The sequence below is a fragment of the Vicugna pacos genome, unplaced genomic scaffold (genome assembly GCF_048564905.1).
Source record: "Vicugna pacos unplaced genomic scaffold, VicPac4 scaffold_19, whole genome shotgun sequence".
NCBI classification, from domain to species: Eukaryota; Metazoa; Chordata; class Mammalia; order Artiodactyla; family Camelidae; genus Vicugna; species Vicugna pacos.
In genome coordinates this window covers 20,740,908-20,751,957 of record NW_027328740.1, presented here as the reverse complement: position 1 = coordinate 20,751,957, position 11,050 = coordinate 20,740,908, and the positions used below count along the sequence as shown (strand labels likewise).

General features: G+C 32.0%; 1 long non-coding RNA gene across 1 annotated transcript; it reads right to left on the bottom strand.

Annotated features, from left to right (window-relative positions):
- Nucleotides 1-1,541: 1,541 nt before the first annotated feature.
- On the bottom strand, nt 1,542-2,710 carry LOC140693291 (uncharacterized). Its single transcript, XR_012069012.1, has 2 exons — nt 2,486-2,710; nt 1,542-1,628 (listed from the first exon to the last, which is right to left on the bottom strand). It is a non-coding gene; the product is annotated as an uncharacterized lncRNA (long non-coding RNA).
- Nucleotides 2,711-11,050: the final 8,340 nt, after the last annotated feature.

Genomic DNA, 11,050 nt, shown 5'->3' with positions numbered 1-11,050 from the left:
GTTGGTATCCAAGTTAGACAAGGAAAGGGGGATAGACAGAAAACATCTGGAGGAGGTGGTTTCTGTGCTGAGACTGGGAAAGTCTAATTAGGTAATAGGAGAACATAAGTTCAAGGATTAGCTGGAGCAAAATTTGCGAGGTTGGAGCTTACATATATGACAAGCATTTTCCTGGATATATCTCCAGATACAGTGAAACATAAACATATGCCAAGGTAGTCAGATGCCAGATTTATAAACGAATGACTTAACTAAGTTCAGTTTGTGTGCATAGAGTTGGAAAGGCATTAAGAGCCACCCTGAGGATGTAAGTTTGTCCTTGGTTGGAAATAAAAGCAACATAAGGTATTGACTAGAAATTATAGCATAGAATATTTAGGGCAGGAAATGAAAGCACCAATTGGAATGCTTTGAGAACAGCACAAAGAAGACCATAGATAAAATTACTTCTTAATTTCTTCCACATGCTAAATGTACCATCTGAGACTATATCATGTGACCTTCATGATTCCAGGAATGACATAATAGAGACCATGTTCCCTGGGCCGGTTCCTGCATTATCTTCTGTTCCAACCTATCCGAACTTAACACTATTCATACTTTCCAGGATGAACCAGAAACCACTAATAACTTTCCCTCTCTCCATGTTTTAGTCTTTTTCCAAATTCTTCCATTTTCTCTTCCTGCTTACAAGAAATTATTTAAATTTACTCCCATACTGTTCCATCAAGTGATCATATCAATCAAATATCTCTTTTTCTTTAAATGATAACATAGACTCCCGTTTAACTCTTTATTTTAAAAAAAATATCGAAAATACAGGTAAACATGTATGTTTATCGTTCAAATAAGAAAATTGCATATAGTTGTCGGCATTTGCCACCATCAATATTAATCTTTGTTATCCTGCATAATATGGTAGTCCTCTGGTATATAAGTTGTGTTTAGGATGACGTTCATAAAATGAAGATGGCTGATGAGCTGGCCTTGAAAGAGAGGTAGCTGATGTATCAGCTATCAATGTCACTGGTAACCATGGTTTGCTCCCTGGTTGAAGTTGAGAAAAACGACCGTCATTGGCAGATATGTTGTGATATCTATATGGAAAATTAGAAGGCTCCACCATTAGTCAAACATGATTGCTCAGTATGGGAGACAAGGTACTGTACTGAGAAGTAGATATTGTAAATGTAATGAAGTTCACAACACGGCCATTTGCTTCAGTGTAGCTGCTTTGAGAGTGCCTGTGGGCAGTGTTCAACTGATTTAAAAAAGCACGTTGATCCATTGCAATATTGTTCTGGTGATCTAACTGACATTGAAAATGGAGGAGAAAAATCACCTCTGATCAAGGTAGTTGTATCACCTATTATGTGGCTAGAAGAGGGCTTCCTTATTAGAGGCATGTTTAAATTTGCAGAAAGTAAAAATGCACTTTCTCCTCTAGTGTCAACCACAAAATCAAAATTATCATTATGCACGTTACCCCCTGCTTTAACGTGCTTCTTTTTGAAATCTTCAGCCAATGAAGATACCAGAGAGACATTTTTAATCCCAATTCTTCTTTTTATTCTCACTAAAAGCTGGGGACAGCCTCGTTTAAGATTTGGATTATGGCAGAACTGCAGCTACAACCAAAAGAGAAAGATTTTAGTAATATTTTAAACCAAAATACAAGACTAAATTAAGCCTAACCTACAAAACCTCAGATTTCACGTTTACTATGCTAAGATAATATCATCAAAATATGCACATTGCTGACTATGTTTTGAAATTCCTTATTTGGAATATGCACATTTAAATAGTATTTAAGTATTCAAATTTAAGAAGCTAGCATTTGCAGTAACGGTGAAAGCCACTTTTTAAAAGCGGCTTTAATACCTTTATTTAGATTTCTCGTAAGATTCCTAGTTGCTAGGAAAGTTTCGCACAATCTTGAATACTTAAGGCTCTGTCCTCATTTTTTGAAAAAATAAAGAATTTTAGCATTTGTAGTTTTATACAGTTTTCAAACTCTAGATTTACATTTACATTACCATAGATCGATGTACAAAATAAAATTTTATATATAAGTTACCAAGTCGTAACTACAATTACTGAATACCTTGCTTAAAAGAGAGACTTCTTTTTCTTCTGCTAGAAAGTCAGCTAGACAAGCAGATCTTTAAAAATTCTGCTGCACTTTCCTAAACTTATAAATGTTAAGCTGTCTAACTAAACTTTTCATACTTCCAGTTTCAAATACTCTGAAAGGGGACTTTCTTTCCAAAACTTCCTTCTTTAAGACAACTTCATCAATCACTATGGAAGTTTCATTATCATCCCACCAGTTGGATTTAAATTGATAACTCCCAACCATTTTCCAGATTTTTCTTGGAAATGTCAGAGAACGAAAATCATTATCTTCATCTGGCTCAGAGACACAATATGTGTAACATGGACTTTTAAACAAGGATTCTTCAGACAAATTCTGAAAATCACTTACTTCAATCATAGACCTCAAGACAAGTCCCCAGAGATTGTTGGATCAAACAATACAGATCTTCCGGAGTTTCCTGAACCAGTTGGTCCATCATTATGAGACCTATCTTGAAATTCTGAAGAAATATTTGCCATCTCAAATAACTTTTTCTACAGCTACTTTTCTAATCTGAATGATTTTGAGCACTGCAGCTTCATATGCTGCTCTGGCAGGCCTGCACAGATAAACTACTAGGCCATCACAACGGTTCTCAACTTGAGTAGATGTGACATCACATAACGACTGGTCTCCTAGCAAGTCAAGTGTAACATCCAGCCAGTGTTTACTTCTCATTCATCCAGTTAAAATGAAACATATAGGATGCCTTTTTTTATAGTGTGATCTGCAATTATTACCCCAAGAAAATCTTTTTAAATAATTAATGCTGGGGTCTATGAAATAAAACAAATCTCCATACTTTTGTACACAAATTTATACAACATTGATGAACAGAGTATAAATAATGCACAAAATATATAAAATAATTTTAAAGTTATGGAATTTTAAGTGAAATTTGTGTAAAACCTCTGCAGGAAATGTATACCTATTTCATTATAATTAGTAAGGTGAAACTTAATTTGATTTGGAAATGGAAGTAGTTATTTATCTGTTTACTTTACAAGAAGTAGCTCTTTATTCAAAACATGAGCAGAATACATATCAGTGTATTTGGTATGTTTTAGAATAAATGATAAATATTTATGAAATAAAACTAGATTAAAATAATGAATCAAATTTAAGAAATCCCAAAGGGGTAATTTTTGTATGAAAATATAATTTAGTGCTGTAAGTAAAACAAATGTAATTTAGTATTCTACTTTAAAATTACAAAAGAGAAATTATTAAGGTATTCTTATAAAAGTTTACTTTTGCCATTCTTTCACTCAGAGGTTTTTCAGTCCCTCGAAGTAATAAATTTTCTTCTCATCATTATAGTCCATGCTCTTGCGGCTTCTCTTAAGTGTTCCAAAATGATGTTGATATATAAACTTATACAGAAGATCATGGGTTCAAAAATCAGTGCCTCCATTAAGGGGCAAACAAACAATCAAAAACAAAGAAATAACATTATATGTGGGATGGGGTTTAAAAGACCAAATAATGCATTTTAGGAAGCAATATGTTTCTCATCCTGAAAGAGTTGGCATTGTTAGTATAATGCAGCATTTTAAGGCAAGTGTTTTGTACACTTATTGTTAATAATAGCTAGGTTCTGTATCAGTGAACTGTAGTAAAGCCAGTTCTACCAAAATTGTATTCTTTATTTAGACATAAATTCCACTAAACATAAGCCAAATTCAAAATGAGAGATAAAATTTTTAAATAAATAAATGTTCACTCAAGCTACTATGTAAATTTTTCCTTCAGTATGTGTATATTCCATTCTAAGTAAATATTAGGAAGCTGAAGTCATGGCATATTATAAGTATTATAAAGTATAGTTAAGTTGAATTTAGTCCTGATTCTTAATTTTATTTAACATACGCAAATCAATAAATGTGATACCATCCGTTAAATATAAAATTCAAAAATAAAAATCTCAAAATATGTAGGAAAATTATTCACGGATCTGATCTTAACTTTTTTATAAAAATTTTTTTAACAAATTTGCTGTAGACAGAATATGACTAAACATAGTAAAATCCGTATATGAAAAACCAATGACTAACATCAAGTTCAATGTTAACATACAGGAAGGTTTTTCTCTGGTACAGTAATAAGAAAAAATAGCTCATACAAACAAGTCCTATATTACACTACTAGAAGTTCTAGCCAGAACAACTAGTCAAGAAAAAATATAAAAGTCATTCAACTTGTGAGCAAGCAGTAAAATTTTTATAGATGACATAATTATACATAGTTAGAAAACTGCACACACACTGCCAGTGACTGTGAGAAATAATGAACAAACTTAGTAAACTTGCTGTATACAAAATCAATATACAAATATCCATTGCATTTTTATATAGTAACAACACATTATCAGGAAGAGAAATTAGGAAATCAATTGTGTGTAAATTTATACAAAAAAGAATAAAATAGGAATACATTTGATAAGTTAAATAAAAGATCTAAACATAGATCTATAAATTACAGGTGGAAAAATATAAGTAAACATAATAAATAAAAGATATTCTGTGCTTAATGATTGTATACAATGTGAGGAAATACTCTAATCTATCTTTCAATTGCTCAGCCTCCCCAGCAATGCTTATTGAGGAGAATCTCTTTTCTTCATTTAATACTCTTGCTTCTTTTTTCATAGGTTAATTTATCATAGGTGAGAGGGATTATATCTGGTTGCTCTATTCTCTTCTATTGATTGGTGTCAGTTTTTGAGCCAGTATCATGTTGTTTAAATTACTAAAGTTTTGTAGGACTGTTTAACAACAGAGAAATTTACAATATTATATTCAATACTCTTTTTCAAGATTATTTTGGCAACTAAGATCTTTGTGGTTGCATATAAATTTTGAAATTATTTCTTCTATTTAATTTAAAAATCTCATGGTTATTTTGACATGAATCACATTAAATGTAGATTCCTTTGGGTAGTATGGTTGTTTCAACCACACTGTTTCACATCATTAACATAAGAGATCTTTTCATTTCTTTGGATCAATTTTAATTTCCTTCATCTATGTTTTCTATTTTTTAAAGTATATGTTTTCTCTGTATTTGTTAACTTCATTTGTAGGTATTCTTTACATATATATAATTATATATATTTTATTTTTAAACATGTTCCTCACACAAATACAACAGGCAGAAGGCAGTGGCAAGACATATTCAAAGTCCAGAATGAAAGAAATCTGTTATCTAAGATAAGATATCAAGCAAGGCTAAACTTTAGAATAGAAGGAGAGAAAAATAATCTCCACACAAGCAAATACTAAAAGAATTTAGCAACAGAAAAAGACATAATGAAACATCTCCTCAAAAAATAAAGAAGCAGGATGCTATAGAAAGAGAAAGGCATAATTAGAAAGGCAAAAGCTACAATGACTTACAACAGAATAATAATGATATTGTAAAACAGGACGTCAAAATTTTTAAGTTTAAATTTAAAATTTAGATAGTGAAACAGGACAATACAGATTATTTTCTTCTTATTTCTGTTCTCTGTATGATGCATTTAAATTTATATTCCTTTCAGTTATTATAAAAATTTATAGTAACGGGTCAATATACATACAAAACAGGGTAACAATAAGTCAACATCTTACAATGAAGTCACAAAGCTAGAAAAAAACCAAGATAATAAAAGAAAACTTATAAAGCCACAAAAAGAAAAAGAAATGAATAGAAAGGTAATACAAAATCAACTGGAAAATTAAGTTCAATATGGAAATAAACACTAGTTTATCAATAATTGTTACAAATGTTAATGGACTTAGTGCTTCAATCGAAAGATGTATATTGTCAGATGTGATAACATAACAAGACCCTACATTATGAAGCATACAAGAGACCCACTTTAGAAAGAGGAACACACATCAATTGAAAGTCAGAAAATGGAAAAATACATTCCATGCAAATGTACATGACAAGAAAGGAGGACTAGCAGTACTGACTTCAAACAAAATAGACTTTACAAGAAAGGCCATAGAGAAAGATAAACAAGGACATGATATAATGATTAAAGAGCAATACAAAATGATGGTTTTATACTCATTACTATATATGCACTCAATATAAGAGCACATAAGTACATAAAGTAAATACTAATAGATAAAAAGGGACAAATTGATGGGAACACAATCACAGTAGGACACTATAACTCCCCATTACCATCACTAGACTGGTCTTTCAGACAGAAAATTAATAAGGGAACAAAGATACAAAAAGATACGATAAAATAATTGGATTTGATTGATAGTTTCAATACACTACTTATCCCCAAAACAGAATATATATTCTTTTCCAGTGCACAAGGAACATTTTCTAGGAATGTTTATGTACTAAGGCACAGAAGAAGCCTAATCAAATTTAAGAAGTTAAAAAAGATTTCAAGCATCTTTTCTGAGTATAATAACATGAAACTAGAAATGAATCACAGAAAAACAGGGAGATAAAATGACAGCATGTAAATTAATAAACATGGTTACTAAAACAAGGGGGGTAGGTGATGAATTAAAAGAAGAAATTAAGAAATATCTTGAGAAATATGACACAACACTACACAAAGTATATGGAATATAGTTGAAGCAGGCTTAAGAGGGAAGTTCACAGTGACAAGGTCCGCCTCAAATTAGAAGAGCAATTTCAAATAACTAATCTAATATTCTATGTAAACTAATCATGAAGAGAAGAACAAACAAAATGAAAAGTCAGCAGAAAGCGGGAAAATAAAGAGCAAGGGAGAAAGATTTGAAATAAGATTAAAAATAGAAAAAATCAATCAAACTGTTTTTTGAAACAGTCAACAAAATTGACAAAACTCAGGACAGGCTCACCAACAAGAAAAGAGAGAGAACACAAATAACACACATAGTGAAAATGGGGAAACTACAAAGAGTACATAAAATTTGCAAAAAACCATAAGGGTATACCATGAGCAACTGCATGGAAACAAACTGGATAATCTAGAAGAAATGGAGAAGTTTCTGGAAACATTCGGCCCACCATTATTGTATCAAAAGAAATTGACCATTTGAACAGACCAATCACCAGAAATGGAATAGAATTATCAGTAAAATAAAAAAAAAATCTCTGCAAACAAATATTCAGACCCAAATACCTTCACTGGGGAATTTGACCAAACATACAACGAAAAATCCATACCAATCCTCCTCAAACACTTCCAAAAGATTCATATGGAGAGAGTACTCCCAAACTCACACCATAAGGCCAACATCAACCTGAAAATAAAACCAGACAAACACACTACCTAAAAAGAAAACTATAGGCCAATATCATTGATAAACATAGATGTTAAAGTCCTTAGGAAATTATTAACAAACAGAATCCAACAGCATGTAAAAAAAAGATCATACACCATGATCAAGTTAGGTTCATCCCAGGAACACAAGGATGGTGTAACATATGCAAATCAATCAATCATTTGTGATACACCATATCAACAAAAGAGAGACAAAAAACCACATGATAATCACAGTAGATGCAGAAAAATCATTTGATAACATGTAACACCTATCTGCAAAAGAAGTTCTTATCACAGTGGGTAAAGAGGGACCATATCTCAACATAATAATAGCTATTTATGACAAATATATAGCCAGCAAAATATTCAATGCTGAAAAACAGAAACCCTTCTCACAAAAACCTGAGACAATACAAGGTTGCCCATTCTCACAATTTCAATTCAATATAGTCTTGGAAGTCCTAACCAGAACGATCAGTCAAGAAAATTTGATTTCCGATCAAATTACGCAAAACATTTCTTTTTAGGACTGAAACAAATGATCCTAAGATATACATAGAGTCATAAAAAAAACCATAGTTACAAAAGCAATATTGAAGTAAAAGAAAGATGCTGGAGGAATACCCCATTAGTTCTCCATACACTATGGCAGAGCTACAATAATGAAAATGACATGACATTGGTAATAAAACAGGCATATGGACCAATGGAACAGAATAGAGACCCTAGGAATAAATCTACAGGCCTATGTTCCATTAATCTTTGACAGACTAGCTAGGAATATGACAGAGAAAAGACCATCTCTTCACCAAATGGTTTTAGGAAAACTGGATAGCAGCATCAAAGCAATGGAGTTAGAACAATCATTCACTCCGTACACAAGAATAAACTCAAAATATCTAGAAGACTTAAATATAAGTAAGACACAGTAAATCTCCTAGAAGAAAACACAGGCAAAACACTCTGAGATAAATCTCAGCAATGATCTCCTAGAACAGCCTACCCAGGGAAGGGATGTAAGAGCAAAATTAATAAATTGGATCAAATAAAACTTATAGGCTTTTGCACAGCAAAAGGAACCATAAACAAAGCAAAATGACAACCTGCAGGATTAAAGAAAATATTTAGAAGTGATGCAACTGACAAAGTCTTAATTTCCAAAATATAAAGAGTTCATACAACCTAATAATAATAAAAAAAACACCAAGAAACCCAATCTGAAAATGGGAAGAATCCCTAAACTAGCAATTCTCTAAAAGAGATGTTCAAATGCCACACAGATATATGAATAAAGAAAAAAAAATGGTCATTATCATTATCAGAGGAGGGCAATTCAAAACTATAATGAAGAATTACTTCCCAGTAGTCACAGTGGTTATCATTTAAAAGTCCACAAACAATAAATGCTGGGGAAGCTGTGGAGAAAGGGAAACTTCCTACACAGTTGGTAGGAATGTAGTTTGGTGCAGTCATTTTGGAAACCAGGATGGGGATTCAGCAAAAGAATAAAAATAAACTTAACATACGATCCAGCAATCCCACTTCTGGGTATATATCAAAGGGAACCCTATTTCAAAAAGACACGTGCACCCCAATGTCCTTAGCAGTGCAGTATACAAAAGCCAAAATATGGAAGCAACATAATTGCCCAACAACAGATGACAGTATACAGAATTTATGCCATATTTGCACAATGGAATAATATTCTGCAATAAAAATGATAAAACAATGACATTTGCAGCAAAAAAGATGTCCCAAACATGTGTCATTCTAATTGAAGTTAGCCAGAAATAGAAAGAAATATAATGCATGATATTACGCATGAAGAAGCTTTAAAAAATATATGTATGGGAACACTATGATTTCATCTACAAAACTGAAACATACTCGCAGATCTTCTAAACAATTTTAGATTACTGTGGAAATGGGCTTCGAGAGGATATATTTGGGAGCTGTAGATTTATAAATGTTATCCACTGTATATAAAAAATGATGTTTTCAAAGTTTCTTTTGTATGACACAGGCCATTATGTTAAATATCGTGAAGTAACGTTTTATAGGCATAGAATTATATGTGTGTATGGGCACACTATGCTATACACCACAGATTGACACATTGTAAATGACATATTTCATTGATAAATAAATTAATAAATATGTAAATATATAAATAAATAAATATATATATTATATTTAATAATAAAAGAAATACAAAGATTCACACTACTTAACTTTACACATCAAGAATCTAGGAGAAAACAGAAAGAATAAAGAAGAAAATTGAATCAATGAGAGTAAGGCAAATAATAAGAGAAACAATTAAAAATATAAAAAAATACCAAAGTCTGTTTCTTTTAAACATAAAGTGGACAAACGTTTAGGTTGACTAAGAAAATAAAATCTCAAATAAAATTAGAAATAATAGAGAAGATATTACCACTGATGTAGAGATGCATAGCGTCATAAGAAATTAACACTAGCCAAAGATTTGAATGACCTAGAATAAAAGACAAATTCTCAGAAACATATGTCTTCCAATACTGATTCAATAAGAAATTAGAAAGTTAAATATAGCAAAAGTGTGTATGAGTAAATCAGTAATCCAAACCTCCCAAACCAGAAAACATTTACAAGATGACTTTGCTGGTGAAATCTGTGATACATTTGAAGACAATTTTTCACCAATTCTTCCAAAAATCTTCCAAGAATTTCAAGGGGGTGAAAGATTCCAAAGTTATTTTATGATGCCAGATTTATTTGCATAACAATGCAAGAAAGTACATTAGATGCAAAATATGGAATATTATCCCTGATGAACATATGTGCCAAAATTCTCATCAAAAGAGGAAAGTCAATTCAACAACACATTAATGTATCATGCACATACAATGAGTAAAGGGACTTATCCCTGGGTTTAAAGATACTTCAAAATATTCAGATCAATATAGGTGACATGCCACACTTACAGAATGAGAAATAAAACTCACATAATAATTTCAATAGGTGCAAAAAGAGCATTGTATATAATGCAACATCCTTTTAAAATACTCCCAACAAATTACATTAACACTGTCAGTGGCACGATATCATATACAGACAAACACTGTGTGGCCAGAAGAGGAGCAGTTCTCTTTTTATTGATTCCTAGGAAAAGGGTTTATGTAGGACATGCACAATGCCTCATATATCATCTAAGTTATAACAATGTTAATAATCTTAAGCTATTTATAACCCCATGATCCTGCAGTAAGCACAGGATGTTAAATGATCAAGGATTGTTTTAAAGTTCATCACGGAACTTCATTAAGTAGGCCATCTCTTATCCAGCCGGCTGTGCCTGTCTTAGGTTGTCCTCCTCTGAGGATCTTACCCAGCATGGGCTATCTAGCCATCCATACTGGATACAATGTGCAGGCCACTTCTTATCCAGCCTGGATATGTGACATTCCTCACAGCTTGTTTATCAGTTCAGCCCATGGGCTTATTCTTTAGAGCCTTCAGACAGGAACCTGCAAACCCAACATCCCTTGACCGAAAAATGGATGAAGAAAATTTGATGTACATATGCAATGGAATCAATACTTTGCATTCCTATAAAAAGTGTCCATGGTGTTCCTTTTTCTCTACAATCTCACCAACATATG